This window comes from Rhinatrema bivittatum, chromosome 9 (genome assembly GCF_901001135.1).
Source record: "Rhinatrema bivittatum chromosome 9, aRhiBiv1.1, whole genome shotgun sequence".
In the NCBI taxonomy this organism is placed as follows: Eukaryota; Metazoa; Chordata; class Amphibia; order Gymnophiona; family Rhinatrematidae; genus Rhinatrema; species Rhinatrema bivittatum.
Genome location: NC_042623.1, coordinates 223,789,331 through 223,812,047, shown reverse-complemented (window position 1 = coordinate 223,812,047; position 22,717 = coordinate 223,789,331). Strand labels below are relative to the sequence as shown.

Genomic DNA, 22,717 nt, shown 5'->3' with positions numbered 1-22,717 from the left:
GGCTTCCACTTTCTCCATGCTGATCTCGTACATTGTGAGATCCGCATAGAGAAAATGCTATTCTTGCACATTCCCAAAGATTACATGTGCCAATCACTAAAAAGTATTTTTTTTTTTTTTTTACCTTTGCTGTCTGATCTTAGTTTTCTAATTGGTGGTCACAGGCTTTTTTTTCCACCTTCCCTTTATATTGTCTCTTTCTATTTCTTTTCTCTCCATCTTCTTTCCTCAAACACAGTCAGGTTCTCATTCTCACATGCTTTCTCTCTCTCTCACACACAGGCTCTCACTGTCACATGCTCTCGCTCATACAATCATTTATACACACAGGCTCTCACTGGCACATGCTGTCTGACTCATACACACAGGCTCTCTCTCACTCCCACATGCTGCCTTGCTCAAGTACAGGCTCTCACTGTCTCATGCTCTCTCTCTCATACAATCATTCATACACACAGGCTCTCACTGTCACATGCTGTCGGACTCACACACACAGGCTCTCTCTCACACCCACATGCTGTCTTGCTCAAGTACAGGCTCACTGTCTCGTGCTCTCTCTCATACAATCATTCATACACACAGGCTCTCACTGTCACATGCTGTCGGACTCACACTCACAGGCTCTTTCACTGTCACATGCTGTCTTGCTCAAGTACAGGCTCTCACTGTCACATGCTGTCTCTCTCACACACACAGAGGCTCTCACATGCTGTCTCTGCAAACATTCAGGTCCTCACCCCCACATACAGTCTCAACTCATCTCCTACACACATGCACACACTCTGCAGACCCTCAGCCTATCTCTCACCGCTGGGCCTCCTCTTCGCGGGTCGCCGCAGGATGGGCTCTGCAGCGGTCCTGATCTTGTCGGGCCGCAGCGGCCCTGCTACCGGCCTCTTCCTCTTCTCAGGCCGCTGTGACTTGGGATTCGCCCGTAAGTGCTGCTCCTCTTCTGCACGCGCTGATGCTCGTCCTCCTTCCTGCCCGCGCGGCTCCGGCAACGTTTACTTCCAGGACCGCGCAGGCAGGAAGGAGGAGGAGCATCAACGCGTTTAAACGAGATCTTTTTCTTCGGGCCGTGGTGACGTGAGCTCCACCACGGCCCTGCCGATCTGCCTGCTATATGCGTGTCTCTGCTCAGCCGCCAGTGGGATGAGGTCCACTGGCGGCCGCATGAGCCTCCCTGCGCCCGGGGGCATTGGCTCCTCTCGGGATACCACTGCTCAGGGCACCCCCTAATACTAGGCGCCCTGTGCTTCCACCAGCCCCGGTGCTGGTCTGCGGCGGCGCCACGGACCGGCAAAAAACCCCCAACGGCCCGGTCTTGGTCCGCGGACCGGTGGTTGGGGACCCCTGTCCTAGCAGATGCAGACACTATCCCACATATTACTCAGTCTAAGGAAAATTACAGCAAGAATGACTAGTTAACACAATGTAACATGTGCTATCCAGAGTCTCATTAAGTCATGTGTGTGACTAATTTAAACTGTTAAAAATTCTATTTATTTTACTTGAAACAATTACTATTACAACTCATTATTAAATTTATAACAATTATTATTTATCCTTTTATAATAGTATGCTTTTTGTATTGAGAGGAAAGACCTCAATACTAGCGTAAGATCTGATTAACACAACTTTCACAGCCAGTTGTTTCAGTTACTGGTCTTTTAACCTCTTTTTTTACTTTTTCTTAAATATGTCACTCAACTAGATTCTTGTATTATGTGATTTGCCATGAAGCCACTTGCATCCCTAAAGCATCAATGCCATTTGATTCACTATCAAGCCACTTCAATTTTCTTCAAAAGTGTATGAACTTTCTTATTGGACTCTGACAATCTGCATAGCAGCCAGTGTTTTAACTGTGTAGCCTAATATACAGTGATACTTAGAATGGAGAAAACTTCATACGTTCTATCACATTTCTACTTTTTGAAAAAATTGTCCCGACATTTGTAACAGCAACAGGCACTTATCTCACAACTGAAGGCAGTTTTCTATTTTCTCTTAACAAGTGTGTGCCTTCACAAGCCACTGAATTTTGTTTGGATGTCGCCAACTTTGTCAACGTTTCGCTTTAACGCTGCATCAGGGCGGGGTCTATAATACAAGAAAGCAAACAAATTACATTCATTTTATATTACGAATTAAATTCCAAGTTAGAATAACTGATGTAGTTGGCTGTACTCAGATACTTTTTCAACCTTGCATCTTGTTAATCAGGCTCAATCTGAATCCTCAAAATGGCTGCCTATTTTAAACAACAAACTTACTTGAAATGTAACCAATCCTGGCTCACGTTATGACATGTATTGCCATATGACGTACCAATTTAAATGGCACTTCTTATGCACTTCTTTATACGGTTTTAAATGGAAATCTGTCTAATCCGTCGCTATTGATGTATCAATCTCTAATAGATCAAACTGTTCCATTTCCTGTCGTGTAGCCAGATGGACTCAGAACAAATGGGTATAGTATGCTCGTGCTAGCAGTTGGAGACTGATCTGACGTCAGCACGGGTATATATACCCCCACAGGAAGCGTAGCAACTTAGTAATTTCCATCTCCAAAGCAGTTTGGACAGCCTGCATGCTCGCTGAGCGTGTTTCCAATCTACTTTCTACTTTCTTCTTACTAAATTTCTACTGCAACATCGAGCCCCGCACTCCTGCGGTGATACCCTTGGGGTCCCTCCCCCAGTAGAGTTTCCCGGGGTGAATTCCGTGGTCCCCCGGAGGTTTAAGACCTCGGTCCGGTGGCCGAATCGCGGCAGGGACGTAGCCCCCGGGCGAGGCTCGGGCGTGGCGAGCGAGGCGCCTCTGTCCCGGCGTGGACGAGGCAGCGGGTGCATATCCTCAAACGCGGCGGTGAAGGTACTTGCCCTCTCCCCCCGCAGCCGGAGACCGCCCGGGTTCCAGCCGGGAAGCGCCGAGGATCAGGTAAGACGTACATCTCTTACTTTGGTCTCCGAGGAACCGAGGATCGGCTGCGTGGCACGCCGCGGAGGGCGCCATTTTGTGGGCCTTGTTTCAGGTATTGAGCGCCCGTGATAGGCGCATGTCTATGACTAAGCGCATATTATATACATTATTGTGCGCATATTCCTGACCGCATATTGCTGAGAGCATATTGTATACTATTGAGCGTGTATTGCTAACCGCATATTACATAGAAACATAGAAACATAGAAACATAGAAATGACGGCAGAAGAAGACCAAATGGCCCATCCAGTCTGCCCAGCAAGCTTCCCTCATTTCTTCTCCCATACTTATCTGTTTCTCTTAGCTCTTGGTTCTAATTCCCTTCCACCCCCGCCATTAATGTAGAGAGCGGTGGAGGAGCTGCATCCAAGTGAAATATCTAGCTTGATTAGTTAGAGGTAGTAGGAGTAGTAACCGCCGCAATAAGCAAGCTACACCCATGCTTATTTGTTTTTACCCAGATTATGTTATACAGCCCTTATTGGTTGTTTATCTTCTCCCCTGCTGTTGAAGCAGAGAGCTATGCTGGATATGCATCGAAAGTGAAGTATCAGGCACATTTGGTTTGGGGTAGTAACCGCCGTGACAAGCCAGCTACTCCCCGCTTTGTGAGTGTGAATCCTTTTTTCTTCTCCCCTGCCGTTGAAGTTATGCTGGATATGCGTGAAGTATCAGTTTTTCTTTTCCCCTGCCGTTGAAGCAGAGAGCTATGCTGGAAATTCGTGATGTATCAGTCTTTCTCCGATGCCGTTGAAGTAGAGAGCCATGCTGGATATGCGTCGAGAGTGAAGTATCAGGTACATTTGGTTTGGGGTAGTAACCGCCGTAACAAGCCAGCTACTCCCCGCTTTGTGAGTGCGAACCCTTTTTTCTTCTCCCCTGCCGTTTAAGCAGAGAGCTCTGCTGGATGTGTGAAGTAACAGTTTTTCTTTTCCCCTGCTGTTGAAGCAGAGAACTATGCTGGATATGCATTGAAAGTGAAGTATAAGAATGGAGTGATCAAGCTAGTTGAAAGGCATCAGGAATAGAGGAAGGTGGAGGTAGTAATCTGGATATTTGGTTTGGGGTAGTAACCGCCGTAACAAGCCAGCTACTCCCGTCATTGTGAGTGCAAATCCTTTTTTCCACATTTCCTCATGCTGTTGAATCTTAGAGTGATGTTGGAGTCACAGTAACCATGTGTATGTTTATTGACTAAGGGTATTGTCTCCAGGCAGTAGCCATCATTCTGGCGAGTCACCCACTCTTCATTGGCGGCCTCTTGACTTTATGGATCCACAGTGTTTATCCCACGCCCCTTTGAAGTCCTTCACAGTTCTGGTCTTCACCACTTCCTCCGGAAGGGCATTCCAGGCATCCACCACCCTCTCCGTGAAGAAATACTTCCTGACATTGGTTCTGAATCTTCCTCCCTGGAGCTTCAAATCGTGACCCCTGGTTCTGCTGATTTTTTTCTTATGGTAAAGGTTTGTCGTTGCCTTTGGATCATTAAAACCTTTCAAGTATCTGAAAGTCTGTATCATATCACCTCTGCTCCTCCTTTCCTCCAGGGTGTACATATTTAGATTCTTCAATCTCTCCTCGTACGTCATGCGATGAAGATCCTCCACCTTCCTGGTCGCCCTTCTCTGTACCGCTTCCATCTTGTCTTTGTCTTTTTGTAGATACGGTCTCCAGAACTGAACACAGTACTCCAGGTGAGGCCTCACCAAGGACCTGTACAAGGGAATAATCACTTCCCTTTTCTTACTCGATATTCCTCTCTCTATGCAGCCCAGCATTCTTCTGGCTTTTGCTATCGCCTTGTCGCATTGTTTCGCAGACTTCATATCATTAGACACTATCACCCCAAGGTCCCTCTCCTGCTCCGTGCACGTCAGCCTTTCCCCCCCCCATCGAATACAGTTCATTCGGATTTCCGCTCCCCATATGCATGACTTTGCACTTCTTGGCATTGAATCTCAGCTGCCATATCTTCGACCACTCTTCCAGTTTCCTTAGATCCCGTCTCATTCTCTCCACTCCTTCCGGCGTGTCCACTCTGTTGCAGATCTTAGTGTCATCCGCAAAAAGACAAACCTTACCTTCTATCCCGTCCGCAATGTCGCTCACAAAGATATTGAACAGGACCGGTCCCAACACCGATCCTTGCGGTACACCGCTTAAAACCGCTCTCTCTTCAGAGAAGGTTCCGTTTACCATCACACATTGTCTTCTGTCCGTCAACCAATTTGCAATCCAGGTCACCACCTTGTCACTCACTCCCAAGCTTCTCGTTTTATTCACCAGTCTCCTGTGCGGAACCGTATCAAAAGCTTTGCTGAAATCCAAGTATATGACATCGAGCGCTCTTCCTTGGTCCAATTCCTTGGTTACCCAGTCAAAAAAGTCAATCAGATTTGTCTGACAGGATCTTCCCCTGGTGAATCCATGTTGCCTCTGGTCCATCAATTCTCCGGACTGTAGATAGTTCACTATTCTCTCTTTCAGCAGAGACTCCATTACTTTTCCCACCACCGAAGTGAGGCTAACCGGCCTGTAGTTGCCAGCCTCCTCCCTGTTCCCACTCTTGTGAAGCGGGACCACCACCGCTCTTCTCCAGTCTCTCGGCACCACTCCCGTTTCTAGGGATCTATTGAACAGGTCACACAGCGGACCCGCCAGAACATCTCTGAGCTCCCTCAATATCCTTGGATGAATCCCATCAGGCCCCATGGCTTTGTCCACTTTCAGGTTCTTTAGCTCTTCCCACACATTTTCTACTGTAAAAGGATTTTCATCTATTACTGAGCGCATATTTAATACTATTGAGCGCATATTTAATACTATTGAGCATGTATTGCTGACTGCTTATTGCTGAGAGCATATTGTATAATATTGAGCGTGTATTGCTGACCGCTTATTGCTCAGTATATTGTATACTGTTGAGCGTGTATTGCTGACCGCTTATTGCTGAGAGCATATTGAATATCATTGACCATATATTGCTGCCCGCATATTATTGAGCGCCTGTTAGATTAAGCGTATATTGCTGCCGCATATTATTGTGCGCCTGTGTTATTAAGCGTATATTGCTGCCGCATATTGTTGTGCGCCTGTTCTACTAAGCGTATATTGCTGCCGCATATTGTTGTGCGCCTGTTCTACTAAGCGTATATTGCTGCCGCATATTATTGTGCGCCTGTGTTATTAAGCGTATATTGCTGCCGCATATTATTGTGCGCCTGTTATATTAAGCGTATATTGCTGCCGCATAGCATTAAGCGCATACTTTTCAATGGAACAGAACGCCTCAGCGTCTTCAGCGGGGGCGCCTCCTGCCTCCGGCATTAAAGCCCTCTGCCTCTGCTCCGCATGCCAGCTTAGAGCCACGCACAGTGAAGAGCCAGACTCCCTATGTGCCCAATGTGAGGAGGCCGTGGGACCCTTGGGCCAGGACCAGTCTCAGCCACGATTTGCTGACAGTTCCCCAGGGGCTACCCCAGATTTAGCGGGCAGTCTCGACTAATCTGGAATCCCGGGGGATCTTGTACCCCGGCAATTAGAGACCGCTTCAATTTCCTGGGTGGATCTCTTTAAGGGGATTCATGCCTTTGTACAGATGCAAACGGCTTCCCGTCCAAGCCCTGCGGTTTCTGCTGTTTCTGCTGTTCCTGCGACTACGGCGGCTGCTGCTGCGGTAGCGGATCCTGTTCCTGGACCCTCACGCCCTTATCGTGAGCGGGTCCTCCCACCGCTGGACAGTCCGGATCAGTCGGACCAGGAAGTTTCACTGGACGAGTCCGAACTCCCGGACGAAGGGGAACTTCCCTCAGGGATTGAGCCATATAGAACCATGAGACGGTTCTTCCCCAAGGAGGATCTCTCGGACCTGGTGTCGCAGTGCCTGGTGGAGTTGGATATTACAGGTCCCAGCGCTACGGTACCCTCTGCGCAGAACCCCCTGCTTGGAAGGTCTTCGTCCCACAGCCCGCCATTTTCCATTCTTGCAAGCAGCACAACAACTGATAGATTTGGAATGGGCTGCACCAGTGGCCGCATTCAAAGGGGGTCGGGCCCTGACAGGCATGTACCCACTGGCACCGGCTATCCAGGAGCTGCTGGCGTGCCCTCAGGTGGACGCCTTGATTAGCGCTGTGGTCAAGCGCACTACCATTCCAGTTGAGGGGGGGCAGCCCTCAAGGAACCTCATGACCGGCGACTGGACGCCATTCTGAAACAGTCTTTTGAGGTGGCAGCGCTATCTTTGCGGATCGCAACCTGCTGCACAGTGGTGACGCATTCCTGTTTATCACAGGTCAGGAACAATGCTCCAGCAGCAGACATGGAGTCAGCTCTCTCGTTCCTCACGGATGCCGCATCAGACCTAGTCCGGACAACAGCCAAGGGGATCTCATCCTCTGTAGTGGCCAGGAGGCAGCTCTGGATCCGGAAATGGTCAGCCGATGCGCCTTCAAAGACACGCCTCACCAGATTGCCCTTTAAGGGCTCTTTCCTGTTTGGCAGCGACCTTGATAAATTGGCCAGCACATGGGGCGCCTCTCCAGTACCTCGACTGCCGGAAGATCGGTTCAGAAGGAACCAGCGCGCCTTTCCAAGGCCCTCCAGGGGTAGAAGCTCCCAGCGCTTCATTCCCTACAGGAGTCGCTACCAGGCACCACGTCCTCGGAATCAGTCCTTTCGGACCAAGCAGCGCAAGAGGGGAGCAGGCCCGGGCTCAGGTCCCGGCCGCGCCTCACAATGAGAATCAGCCGATTCATCTGGGGGACGGAGCCATAGGGGGCAGGTTAACCCTCTTCTACCCCAGATGGGTCGAGATTACGTCGGACCAGTGGGTCCTCGCCATTATCCGAGAGGGGTATTATCTGGACTTTCATCACCTCCCTCCGGACAAGTTTGTGGAATCTTCCTGTCCCACACACAAGAAGGCAGCATTGGAAGCTACCCTGGCGAGGCTCCTGTCCTTGAAGGCCATCATCCCAGTACCTGCCTGGGAAGTGAATTCTGGACACTATTCCATTTATTTCATGGTACCCAAGAAAGGGGGCACCTTTCGGCCCGTACTGGACCTCAAGTCTGTCAATTGATACTTAAGGGTCCCGAGGTTTCGCATGCAGTACAGCCAGGAGAATTCCTCACGGCATTAGACTTGTCTGAGGCCTACCTGCATATCCCGATCCATCCGGATCATCAGCGCTACCTACGCTTCAAAGTTCTAGGACGCCACTTCCAATTCCGGGCTCTGCCCTTCGGGTTGGCCACGTCACCGCGGACCTTTACCAAGGTGGTCGTAGTGGTAGCGGCAGCACTCAGACGGGAAGGAATCCTGGTCCATCCCTACCTAGACGATTGGCTGATCAGGGCGAAATCACGAGAGGAGAGCCATCGGACAACAGACAGAGTGATCGCCCTTCTGGAAAGCTTGGGCTGGGTAATCAACCTCAGCAAGAGTTGCCTACAGCCTTCCCAGTCGCTGGAATACCTGGGACTACAGTTCGACACCCAGGCAGACAGTCAGTCTCACTACCAAGAGAAGGCTAAAACTCCAGACGCGTATCCAGTACTTGATGGGAGCCAGTCGGCCCATAGCTTGGGATTATCTGCAGGTTCTCGGTCTCATGGCATCCACCCTGGAAGTGGTACCTTGGGCAAGGGCCCATATGAGACCTCTACAACACTCCCTGCTCTCTCGCTGGAGCCCCCGTCTACGGAACTATTCCACGCACCTACCTCTGCCTGCCAGAGTAAGGACCCAGTTACGGTGGTGGTTGCAGTCCAACCACATGAGCAGGGGGTCGAAGATGTCCTCCCCCACGTGGACTCTGCTCACCACAGATGCCAGCCTGAGCGGCTGGGGAGCACACTGCGAAGGACTTACCGCACAAGGTCGGTAAGAGTCAGCGTGGAACATCAACCGTCTAGAGGCTCGGGCAGTCCGATTGGCATGCCTTCGCTTTGCTCACAGACTGAAGAACAGAGCAGTCAGAGTGATGTCCGACCGCCACCACGGTGGCATACATCAACCGTCAGGGCGGAACCAGAAGCCGACAAGTATCCCTGGAGATTGCCCCACTGATGGCTTGGGCAGAGGCGAATCTTCAGGACATCTCCGCCGTCCACATTGCCGGGAAGGACAACACCATGGCAGACTTCCTCAGCAGAGAAAGCCTAAATCCGGGAGAGTGGCAGCTGTCACCCACAGCCTTCCAGATGATTGTGGATCACTGGGGGATTCCGGACATGGATTTACTGGCGGACAAGTCCAATGCTCAAGTACTCAGATACTTCAGCCGCAAGCGCGACCCGTTCTCACACGGCATCGATGCCCTGGTTCGGCCATGGCCTCCAGGGACTCTGCTATACGCCTTTCCTCCGTGGCCTCTGCTGGGCGCCATTATCCACAAGATTCAGAAACACCGGGGCCTAGTTCTTCTAGTGGCACCAGACTGGCCAAGAAGACTGCTGGCAGGGGATCCTCTTCCCCTGCCTCCTCTACGGGACCTTCTACGTCAAGGTCCCATCCTCCACGAGGATCCAGCTCAATTCTCTCTTACGATCTGGCCATTGAGAGGGCTAGACTGAAGAAAAGAGGTTACTCGGAGCCCGTGATAGATACACTCCTCCGAGCTCGCAAATTTTCCACATCCCTCACCTACGTAAGGATCTGGAGAGTATTTGAAGCATGGTGCGACACTCATGGCACCAATCCACATGCGACCACAATCCCTATTGTGTTGGATTTCCTGCAAGATGGACTTCAGAAGGGTCTCTCCCTCAGCTCCATCAAGGTTCAGGTGGCTGCGCTGTCTTGCTACGGTCCCAGGAGGGATGGCAAGACCATTGCCCAGGACCCAGATGTTTCTCGCTTCCTGAAAGGAGTCAAGCATATTTGTCCGCCACTGAAGTGGCCTGTGCCCTTATGGAACCTCAACCTTGTTTTGGATTTCCTCGCGGGATCCAACTTCAGACCCCTTCGGGGCCTGTCTCTCCGTTCTCTCACTTTGAAGATGGTGTTCTTGCTGTCGGTATGTTCAGCACGCCGCATCTCAGAGCTACAAGCACTGTCCTGCCGGAATCCATTTCTCAGAATCACTCCTGAGGCTATCCATCTTCGGACAGTTCCCTCCTTTCTACCTAAAGTGGTTTCACAGTTTCATCTTAACCAAACCATATCCTTGCCTACCACGGCGGGTTTGAAGAAATCTGAAGAAGGGCGTTTGCTACGCCATCTCGACATTGGCAGATTGCTGCCCAGATATCTGGAAGTGACACAAGAAGTACGAAAGACAGACCATCTGTTCGTCCTGCACAACGGGAAGAGACAAGGTGAAGCGGCCTCGCGGCCCAACATCGCCTGCTAGATTAAAGAAGTTGTCCGAGGAGCTAACGTGGAGGCCGGGAAGTCTCTGCCTCTACAAGTCAAGGCTCATTCTACCAGAGCACAAGCGGCATCTTGGGCAGAATCCAGGATGCTGTCGCCTGCAGAAATATGTAAAGCAGCGACGTGGTCCTCCCGCCATACCTTCTCCAGGTTCTACCGTCTGGATGTCCAGGCCAGGGAGGACACAGCATTTGCGAGGGCGGTCCTACATGGTCCTCAGGCAGCCTCCTGCCCAGGCTGGAAGTAAAGCTTTTGTACATCCCATTTGTTCTGAGTCCATCTGGTTACACAACAGGAAATGTTGAGATTACTTACCTGATAATCTCCTTTACCTTAGTGTAGACAGATGGACTCAGCATCCCGCCCAGCTGCCTGTGTACATGGGTTTCACCGATTCAAGGTAAGCCATGTCATCTGTTTCCATAAGAGCGTACACTCTACCAGGTGGCAACGCCTTCCGGTTGGGAATGCTGGCGGTCTCCAGCTACTATCAATCGGTCAGGAGAATCCTGTTTCACTATTTCACTGAGCGTCAGTACACACATCCATAACAGCTTTTGCAAGGAAGATTACTAAGTTGCTACACTTCCTGTGGGGGAATATATACCCGTGCTGACGTCAGATCCGTCTCCAACTGCTAGCACGAGCATACTGTACCCATTTGTTCTGAGTCCATCTGTCTACACTAAGGAAAAGGAGATTATCAGGTAAGTAATCTCAACATTTGATTTTACTGTTGAGACCATTAAGTTCTTCAGAGGATAGCTTAAAAATCCAGTCTTGTTCTCTCCGATATAGCCATTTCTCTCGGTTACCCCCTCTAGAATCTTGTTTAACATGATCTATTGCGAACCAGCATAAATCTCCAGGGGTGATCCGGGTAACTATAGACCAGTGAGCCTAACTTCAGTGCCGGGAAAAATAGTGGAAACTATCCTCAAGATCAAAATTGTAGAGCATATAGAAAGACATGATTTAATGGGACACAGTCAACATGGATTTACCCAAGGGAAGTCTTGCCTAACAAACCTGCTTCATTTTTTTGAAGGGGTTAATAAACATGTGGATAAAGGTGAACCGGTAGATGTAGTGTATTTGGATTTTCAGAAGGCGTTTGACAAAGTCCCTCATGAGAGGCTTCTACGAAAACTAAAAAGTCATGGGATAGGAGGCGATGTCCTTTCGTGGATTACAAACTGGTTAAAAGACAGGAAACAGAGAGTAGGACTAAATGGTCAATTTTCTCAGTGGAAAAGGGTAAACAGTGGAGTGCCTCAGGGATCTGTACTTGGACCGGTGCTTTTCAATATATATATCAATGATCTGGAAAGGAATACGATGAGTGACGTTATCAAATTTGCAGATGATACAAAATTATTCAGAGTAGTTAAATCACAAGCAGACTGTGATACATTACAGGAGGACCTTGCAAGACTGGAAGATTGGGCATCCAAATGGCAGATGAAATTTAATGTGGACAAGTGCAAGTTGTTGCATATAGGGAAAAATAACCCTAGCTGTAGTTACACGATGTTAGGTTCCATATTAGGAGCTACCACCCAAGAAAGAGATCTAGGCGTCATAGTAGATAATACATTGAAATCGTCAGCTCAGTGTGCTGCAGCAGTCAAAAAAGCAAATAAAATGTTAGGAATTATTAGGAAGGGAATGGTTAATAAAACGGAAAATGTCATAATGCCTCTATATCGCTCCATGGTGAGACCACACCTTGAATACTGTGTACAATTCTGGTCGCCGTATCTCAAAAAAGATATAGTTGCAATGGAGAAGGTACAGAGAAGAGGCAACCAAAATGATAAAGGGGATGGAACAGCTCCCCTATGAGGAAAGGCTGAAGAGGTTAGGGCTGTTCAGCTTGGAGAAGAGACGGCTGAGGGGGGATATCATAGAGGTCTTTAAGATCATGAGAGGTCTTGAACGAGTAGATGTGACTCGGTTATTTACACTTTCGAATAATAGAAGGACTAGGGGGCATTCCATGAAGTTAGCAAGTAGCACATTTAAGACTAATCGGAGAAAATTCTTTTTCACTCAACGCACAATAAATCTCTGGAATTTGTTGCCAGAGGATGTGGTTAGTGCAGTTAGTGTAGCTGGGTTCAAAAAAGGTTTGGATAAGTTCTTGGAAGAGAAGTCCATTAACTGCTATTAATCAAGTTTACTTAGGGAATTGTCACTGCTATTAATTGCATCAGTAGCATGGGATCTTCTAGGTGTTTGGGTAATTGCCAGGTTCTTGTGGCCTGGTTTGGCCTCTGTTGGAAACAGGATGCTGGGCTTGATGGACCCTTGGTCTGACCCAGCATGGCAATTTCTTATGTTCTTATGTTCTTATGTTCTCGTATGTTATGATTTTCTGAAATACAATGCGCTATTAGGGCCGTTTCCTTTTTATTCTTTAAACAGCTCTTATGTTCACCGATGCATGTTTTCAGTGATCTGGTGGTTTGGGCCACATAGATTTTGTTGCAAGGACATTTTGATGTAAATCACAAAATCAGTTTGGCACGTATTAAAGTTATACACCTGTTCACATAGACTATATGTATGTGAAACAGGTGTATTCTTTTAATTCTAATGTTTGATCACAAATTTTAGTGGCCACATTTATAATGGCTGTTCCCTTTACGTACCCGGATCAGACCAGACTCCTGGGTTTTGCCTCCCCTCCAGCAGATGGAGACAGAGAAAGTTCTGACAGACTCTGCCATATATACCTGGGTGCCACCCACAGTCTGCCAGTATTACTCTGTCTCCAGCAGATGGTGGGGGTGCCAAATTCACAGTCTGGGATAGGTTACTTGGTAGTTTAAAACTTTTTGTTACAATCATAAACCTTTTATTTAAAATAAAAAAAAAAAGTCAAGACAAGATTTAAATTTTACTTTCAAGGAAGATTGCCGGAGAGTGCACTTCAGCCTCCCAGGGGGTCAGCAGCTCCTGAGGGGACTATCCCCCCTGGTGTGAGGTGGCAGGGGTTAAGAGCCCTCTTGCCTTGTGCAGCAGTTCCTGGGGTGATACCGGGGAACCCGGATCACTCATCCCAGCAGCACCGACCAAAGACCACGACGGACCGGCAAGTTTAGTGCAAAAAAAAAAAAGACAATTTTATTCTGTTGGCATCGACGCTCTCCTTTATTTCTTTGCCACGGCTGGGCGAGTGTGATTGTTTGTTTGCGGCTAGCTTTTTTGCTGTTTAAAAAAAAAAATAAAAAATTAAAATAAAGAAAAAGGAGATCTTTTGTTTTCTATCCCGATGCCGCGCAGAGCAGCTTGCCGGCAGCCAGTTCCGCAACCGCAATCTCCTGCACAGGCTGACCGAAGGGGGCAGGGAGATGACCCTGCCTCAGATTCGGAGGATTCTTCCTCATCATTTTCCTCAGAGTTTGTTTTAGTAATGCATAAGGCCTTTAAGGCCAGGAAAGTCAACAAAAAATGCTCTATCCCTGGGATGCAGCCTTCGGATCCACCTCCCAAGGCCCAAAAGAGGGCTGCATCTCGGATCCGCAGGGGCTCCTAGGGAGAAGCATCCCTTGCGTACAAGGGTGCCGCAGGATGACACGGACACATCTTCTGACTCAGCAGATCCAGATGTGCAGGATTTGCAGTCCCAGCTCCCAAGGGGGGTAGAGGGTGAGGGAAAACAGCAGCAGAGTGCTGCACACGGTTCTCATGTCGTCGAGGGAGATGACCCGAAGGTCGTTCGTCTATTCAGAAAAAAGGAACTGGGTCCCCTCATTCCTTCCATTTTGGGGGAATTGGGAATAGATGCTCCTCAGGAAAAATCTTGCTTGGGATCGATGGATCCTGTTTTATTGGGCCTGAGGGGTCCGCCTACATCTTTCCCTTTCCATTTTTTGGCCACGGACCTCCTGTTTACGGAATGGGACACCCCAGATTTGGGGTTGAAAGTCACAAAAGCTATGGACAAGCTTTATCCGCTGCCTGAGGAGGCTTTGGAGATTCTTCATGTTCCCAAGGTGGACGCCGCAGTTTCGGCGGTGACTAAAAAGACCACGATTCCAGTCACAGGGGCGACGGCCCTGAAGGATCTGCAGGATCGGAAGCTGGAATTGCTGCTTCAAAAGATTTTTGAGGTCTCTGCATTTGGTGTCAGAGCTGCAATGTGTAGCAGTTTTGGTTTGAGAGCTGGTCTTCGCTGGGTCCAACAGCTGCAGGCGAACGAATCTGTCGGAGGAAGAAGCTCTTCAAGTGGGGCGTCTTGAGGCGGTGGTTGCTTATAGTGCAGACGCACTGTATGTCCTTCTCCGAACTTCGGCTAGGTCTAGGTTTTCAGCTCTTTTGGCCCGTAGGTTGTTATGGTTGCAGAACTGGTCGGCGGATGCTTCCTCTAAGTCTCAGCTGGGCTCCTTACCTTTTAAAGGCAAACTGTTTGGAAAAGAGCTGGAGGATACAATCCAGTCCCTGGGAGAGAATAAGATTCATCGATTGCCGGAAGACAGTCCAAGATTGAGAGGGTCCTTTGCTTCTCGAGCCCGGTTTTGTGGAGGTCGACGTTCTCAGACGTCCAGAGCACCCATGGCTCCCTTTCGGCAGAACTCTAGCAGACAACAGTCGTGGTCTCAGCTCTTTCGTGGGCAATGCTTCGGTAGACCGGGTACCACCCAGTCTAATCAAGCCGGAAAATCTTCACAATGATGGGCAGCCAGTCCATTCCTCTGTTCCGATGGTAGGAGGCAGGCTGTCTCTGTTTTATGAGGAATGGGCCAAAATCACAGCAGGCCAGTGGGTACTCTCTGTGATAAAACATGGCTGTGCTTTAGATTTTGAATGCAAGCCTCGCCCTCAATTTCTGGTCTCACCTTGCAGTTATGCCACGAAGCGTCGGGCGGTAAGGCAGACGCTGCAGCGCTTGATCGACCTCTGTGCTATTGTTCCAGTTCCACCCTCAGCCCAGCGGAGGGGCCACTACTCCATTTACTTCATCATACCAAAAAAAGAAGGATCCTTCAGGTCGTTCCTTGACTTAAAGCGAGTCAATCACTGTTTGCGGATACCTCATTTCCGGATGGAGAGGTTGAGGTCCGTCATTGCCTCTGCTTGACCGGGAGAGTTTCTAGCCTCCCTGGATTTCACGGAGGCGTATCTACACATCGGGATCAGGCCGGATCCTCAGAGGTTCATAAGGTTTTCCATCTTGGGTCAGCACTATCAGTTTCAGGCACTACCGTTCGATCTTGCTACGGCATCCAAGACGTTCACCAAAATAATGGTGGTGGTAGCGGCGCAGCTGCACAGAGAGGGATTGTTGTCCACCCGTACTTGGACGATTGGCTGATTCGGGCGAAGTTGGAGACTCTTTTCCAGGCAGCGATCCAGCGTGTACTGCAATTATTGAAGGATCTTGGCTGGGTGGTCAACTTGGCCAAAAGTCATCTAATACCCTCCCAATCATTGGCATTTTTGGGTGCTTTGTTAGACACCAGACGAGAGAGTTTTCCTGACATCAGACCACATTGCCAAATTGCAGGGCCAGGTGAGGCTCTTACTGTCCAAGCACTCTCCAAAGGTCTGGGATTACTTCCAGGTTCTGGGTTCCATGACCTCCACTCTGGAACTGGTTCCATGGGTCTTCGCTCACATGCGATGCGGCCTTTGCAGTCAGCCTTACTTTCCCGTTAGCATCCGGTTTCCGAAGAGTTCCACCAGCTCCTGCCACTGACGGAGTCCGCTCAATTCAGTCTGGATTGGTGGCTAATCTCGGACAATTTGAGTCGGGGGGGGGGGGTCCCCCTTAGTTTTACCAGATTGGACGGTGGTGTCCACGGATGCCAGTCTCTCCGGCTGGGGGCAGTGTATCTCCGGAAGTCAGTGCAGGGATGCTGGTCTCAGGAAGAGTCTCTGTGGTCAATCAATCGCTTAGAGGCCAGAGTGGTTCGGTTGGTGTTGGAGGCCTTTCTCCCGCTTATCAGGGGGAAGTCGGTCAGGGTGCTGTCTGACAATGCAACCACGTTGGCTTACATCAATCGCCAAGGTGGAAGAAAGAACCAGCTGGTGGGGGTGGAAGGTCGTCTGTTAATTGCCTTTTCGGAGCAAAATCTGGTCAGCATAGCGGCGTCTCACGTTGCTGGAGTCGATAACGTTCACGTGGATTTTCTAAGTCGACATCTTCTCGATCCAGGAGAGTGGGAGTTGGCGGACAAAGCCTTTCAGCTCATCTGCGACAGATGGGGCACTCCGTGCATGGATCTGATGGCAACATTCAAAACTGCCAAGGCTCTGCGCTTCTTTGCTCGTTGCAGAGACACGGGAGCAGAGGGAGTAGATTCTCTGGTCCTGCCCTGCTTTACGTGTTTCCTCCTTGGCCTCTAATAGGCAAAGTGCTCCGGAGGATAGAGAGGCATTCGACCGAAGTGATCGTGGTGGCTCCCGAGTGGCCATGTCGTCCGTGGTTTGCGGATCTAGTGAATTTAGCGGTGGAGGGACCCCCTGAGGGTTCCGTACATGCCGAACCTTCTTCATCAGGGGCCTGTCTGTTTCGACCAGGCCGATCACTTCTGTCTAGCTGCATGGCTTTTGAGAGGCGGCGTCTAAAGTGCAAAGGTTATTCCAATGCAGTGGTGGCGACGCTGTTGCGTTCCAGAAAGACTTCTACCTCTCTGTCTTACATTCGCGTCTGGAAGGTCTTTGAATCTTGGTGCGTAGACCTGGGGATTGTGTCCACTCTTGCATCCATTTCAGACATCTTGTGTTTCCTTCAAGCGGGTTTAGCTAAGGGCTTGTCCTGCAGTTCCTTGAAGGTGCAGGTGGCGGCTCTTAGTTCCTTGCGTGGTCCCATACAGGGGGCAGCACTGGCGGCGCATCCTGATGTGTCTCGCTTCTTGTGGGGGTGAAGCATTTGCGTCCTCCGGTGAGTTTGCCATGTCCTTCCTGGAATCTCAATTTAGTCCTTAGGGCTTTGTGTATGGTGCCTTTTGAGCCTTTGCGAACAGCAACGTTGAAAGACCTCACGTTGAAAGTGGTGTTTTTGGTGGCGATTTCATCTGCTCGGAGGGTGTCCGAACTTCAGGCATTATCGTGTAGGAGCCGTTCTTAAGGATTTCGGATTCTGGTGTGTCCTTGCGGATGGTTCCTTCCTTTCTTCCGAAGGTAGTTTCCTCCTTTCATTTGAATCAGTCCATATAGCTCCCGTCTTTCTCCGATCTGGATAGATCAGATCAATTTTCTAAGGATTTACAGACGTTGAATGTTCGCAGAGCTCTACTTTATCTAGAAATGACTAATAATTTTCGGGGGTCTGATCACCTCTTTGTACTCTGGAGTGGTCCAAAAAGAGGTAATAATGGCATCCAAGATCACGATCACCAGGTGGCTGAAGGAGGCGATAATTTCCCGTCGATAGCAAGGCTGAATTAGCCATGCTGTCATGGGATCTGTCAATCAGGTCCGGGAGGCAGAGCTTGTCAAAGCAGAGATTAGAGCTTTGCTCTCTGCGGCTGCGCGTGTGTTCCCATGCAGGAAAGTAACGGAATCTCCTCAGTCTGTTTTTTCCGCGAGCGGGATCGCACGCGGAGCTGTTCTCCTCAGCGTTGAAAAATAGAAATGTCAAAATCGGGATTTAAACCCTGTAATTGATACTCCAGGAGAACCAACATCTCTTCCACCACAAAAAATCCTGCACTCCGTCTTACAGAAATCCTGGGAAACACCTTACGCAATCTCAGCGGTATCCAGGAAGACGGACATAAAATTCCGTATGAGGAAAACATCACCGTATTCTATACCACAATTACCTCATGCTTCAATTGTGGTAGAATCAGCGATGCAAAGATTTAAGAAAGCAAAGTCGCATTCCTCATACCTGCCAGCGAAAGATAACAAATATTTGGATGAGTTTGGTAGGAAAATATACCATAACTCCATGTTGAGTGCTCGAATTATGCACCATCAATTTTACATGGTACTATACCTCTGAGTGCATACAAGCTATAAAAGGGATGTTATCTTCAACAGCGGATCAGATACCACTGCCGCTTCACGACATGGAAGAATGCTCGCGACACCTTTTGAGGTCAATCTATGAAGCATATGAGACATCTTCCAGAGCGTCTGCAACAGCTATTGCAGCCCGAAGACTAGCATGGTTACACTTAAGTTCGATACGTGAAGATTTGCACGAGAAACTAACAAACCTCCCACGTACAGGAGATAACCTGTTCGGGGAACGATTTCAGGACACAGTAGGTAAACTGAAGGAGGAAGCTCTAGCAGTACAATCATTAACATCACAACCTCATTATTTGACTACACATTGTTATATGGGATCTACTTGTCGGAAATCATATGCCAGGAGACCTTACAGGTCTTACCAGTCCTTTTTGTACACAGTCCTACCCTTCCTACCAGCGTCCTGCTCCATAACAAAATACCTCCAACCAACGTAGAGGTAAAGCACGTAACCAGAGACAGCAGGCTCAAAAGCCAGCTATTGCACTAAAATAGACTCCATCTTTTTAGTTACCCAGCCACCATCACAACAGCAAGCACCACCTGGCAGGATTCATTCTTGCCTAGCAGCCTGGGAAAGGATAACATCCGATCGATGGGTTTTGGAGATAGTACGACACGGTTATCAACTCCAATTTGTCACAAAACCCACATTACCTCATCTTTCCACTCTCAAGACTCACGACTTCCAACCACAATTGGAGGAGGAAATTGTTTTGCTTCGAAAACAACAAGCAATTTGACAAATTTTCCCGGGAAACCAATCAGTAGGATTTTATTCCCCATATTTCCTCATAACCAAGAAGACGGGTGGCCTTCGTCCCATACTTGACCTCAGGGAATTGAACAAATTTCTCACCAAAGAGAAATTCAAAATGGTATCGTTGAAATCAATCCTTCCTCTGATTCAAACCAGTGATTGGATGTGTTCCATCGATCTTAAGGATGCCTACACACACATTCCAATCTATCCATCCATCCTCGTGGCGTTACCTATGCTTTCGCTACAAGCATCAACACTACCAGTACAAAGTTCTTCCCTTTGGACTATCGGCTGCACCCAGGGTTTTCACCAAATGCATGATTGTGGTGGTGGCGGCTCATCTCAGACAACCAGGTATAACCATCTTCCCACATCTGGACGATTGGCTCATAATCGCCCCAGCTCCAAACATCTTACTCTATCACCTCCAGCAAGTGAAACAATGCTTACAAGAGTTAGGTTTGGTGATCAATTTTCAGAAATCACACCTACAACCCACAGAGCTACAATTCATAGGAGCATGCCTGGACACCACTTGCACCTGGGCATTCCTACCAAATGACAGAATATCACAATTCCGTCACCTTCTGCACGACTTGAACCTTACTCAGAAACCTTCAGAGAGACAAGTTCTAGTAGTCTTAGGCCACATGGTGGCGACTATTTTCACGGTTCCCAACACCAGGCTACACATGAGACGCCTGCAATGGGGTTTGAAACGTCAATGGAAACAACACTCTCAACCATTGTCACAGAAAGTATCGTTGACCTCCGAGATGAGGAAAGACATAACATGGTGGCTCCTAGACTCCACCCTGTCCAAAGGAGCATTGTTCAGCTCCCCTCCCCACAACGCAGTCTTAACCACGAATGCGTCTCGCAAGGGTTTGGGAGCACACCTTGAGATTTACGAGACACAAGGTTTATGGACAATCTCTGAACAGAACCTGCAAATAAATTTATTAGAACTCAGAGAGATTCGGAAGGCCTTACAAGTTTTCCAAGACCATCTGAAAGGCCGCAGGGTCATGATCTTTACAAAAAGCCCAGCACTCGCCTCCGGGGCTCCAACGCCGGCCATGCGGCCGGTCCCTCCACTCTGCCCCCTCCGAGACGCAGCAGCCGATTGGACAGCACCTCACCTCCACGTCAGCGGTAAGCGGGGGATTTAAATCACAGACGCCCCGCTCGGCGTCCTTTCTTCCGCGATCTCCTCCTCTTCGCCGCTCCCAAACGAGTCTGCAGCTAGGCCTGCGCATCTGGCGCTGAAGCCCATCGGGGCAAGGCCTTTACAAAACGCCCAGTACTCGCCTCCGGGGCTCCAACGCCGGCCACACGGCCGGTCCCTCCACTCCGCCCCCTCCGAGACGCAGCAGCTGATTGGACAGCACCTCACCTCCAAGTCAGCGATAAGCGGGGGATTTAAATCAGACGCCCCGCTCGGTGTCGCGCGACAAAGGGGCAGGCTCCTTTGTGCGCCCCTTCGTGCACCCCTGAAGCACAACACCTAACCAGAGAAAGTGCAAAGCGCAACGCTTAATCAAATAAATAACAACCACTTCACGCCATCATATCTCCTAATCTTTCACATCCACTGGAATCTCACAGCCTACAACACTTAACCAAACCTCTTACAGCTCTCATATTACCATTCATTCCTCCACCGTTCAATCTACAAGCAAACCTCAACCAATACTTCACCATTCACTCACCCTTCAGTCTTACAAACTTCTTTGAAGCATTCCTCCCACAGCCTTCAATACCTACCTGAACAGGCACTATTTATTTATTTGTTTGTTTGTTTGTTTGTTTGTTTGTAATTTTTATATACCGACATTCTTACATTAAAATGCAAATCATACCGGTTTACATAAAACAGAAAAAGCAGGAAAAAATATTTCCATAGTCAAATACAGAGAACATTTATAATAAAATTGTTAACAAAGGCATAAGGTAGGAACTTGAAAAAAGGTTACTTAACAGAAAACGTAAAAGAAAAAATAGTAAATGAAGCACAAAGAGTTGATGTCGGGGGAGGGGCATGGTCACACAGCGCAGTCACCCATTTCCCCTCACCTCCTGATGATAGTTCCATTTCTTTTTTATTATTTAAGATGGTGTTCACTTCTTGCGGGGGCCCAGGATGGACGGTGGCCTCCCCGCTCGCTGGCGCCTGATGGTGAGGCGCTTTTCAACTGCCGCCGGAGCTCACAGTGACGTCGGGGGAGGGGCATGGTCACACAGCGCAGTCACCCATTTCCCTTCACCTCCTGATGATAGTTCCGTTTCTTTTTTATTATTTAAGATGGTGTTCACTTCTTGCGGGGGCCCAGGATGGAGGGTGGCCTCCCCGCTCGCTGGCGCCTGATGGTGAGGCGCTTTTCAACTGCCGCCGGAGCTAGCTCTTATTCGACCGCATCCAGCATTCTTCCTACCCTCACTTCAGAAATCAAACTCTGCTCTTCAACAAACAGTTATCTGGTCACAACTGGCCACCATGCTTCGTGGACTCCCTATTCCAACTCTCCATCATAGGAGGACCATTTTTACTGGTAAACCTATCATGACTACCCGACCACACTCCTACAAAGCCCTCATTCCCATCATGGTCTCCCCCATTACTCAATTGCTAGGCCTAACTCTATTCTCTCTACTTCTATTTAACGCCCAATCCCTCACCAAGAAAACCCTTATACTCGACGACCTTCTTCTTGATGCAAACCCAGACCTCTGCGCCATAACTGAAACTTGGCTCAAACCTACAGACACTGCACTAATTAATCAATTACCAACACATACCTACAATTTCTTCTCTATTCCCCGACAGAAAAGAAGAGGAGGGGGTATACTTCTTGCTGCCAAAAAACATCTGAATCTCACTCAATACCCAGTCAACTCACCTACCAAACTTGAAACAGGCCTCTACAAATTAGGCGATCTTCAAATCCTTCTTGTCTGACCCCCAGGCCTTCTCGACTCGGACACATCACCCTTTCTAGAACTAACAGCCTCTTACCTAAATTTGGATTCCCCAGCAATAATACTTGGAGACTTCAACTTACATGTCGACGACCCCTCTCTTTCTACCAACAGCGAAACACTCCTTACCGCCATGTCAGCCTTAGGCTTCAAGCAGATTATCAATAAACCCACCCACAGAGCAGGTCATACCTTAGACCTCATCTTCATTAACTCAGGCATCTCTAACTCTACACAACCAGTCTGCGAACCAGTACCCTGGTCAGACCACGCCCTAATCTCGACCATCATCTCGCTGAGACAAAGAAACAGCAATCAACCCCCTCAACAACAATTCACTTACAGGAAATCATGCACCTCCGATGACCTCCATAATCATCTAGTATTAGAACCCCTCATAGACATCTCCACTCCGAATTCAGCCCTTCATTCATGGCATAATATAACAAAAGCGGCAGCAAACAAACTCTGTCCTCTGACAACTAAAAAACTCAAACACAACCATCCTAAAGGACAACCTTGGTTTAATGAAGAACTTCAAAATCTAAAACTCTCCCTCAGACGGAATGAAAGCAAATGGCGCAAAGCACCTACAGTGTCCTCCCTCTCTGCCTACA

General features: G+C 48.8%; 1 protein-coding gene across 12 annotated transcripts in view; it reads left to right on the top strand.

The window, feature by feature from the left end:
* YEATS2 (YEATS domain containing 2) overlaps positions 1 to 22,717 on the top strand; it is a 799,337-nt gene that overhangs the window by 238,889 nt on the left and 537,731 nt on the right. The gene's annotated exons all lie outside the window — the stretch shown is intronic.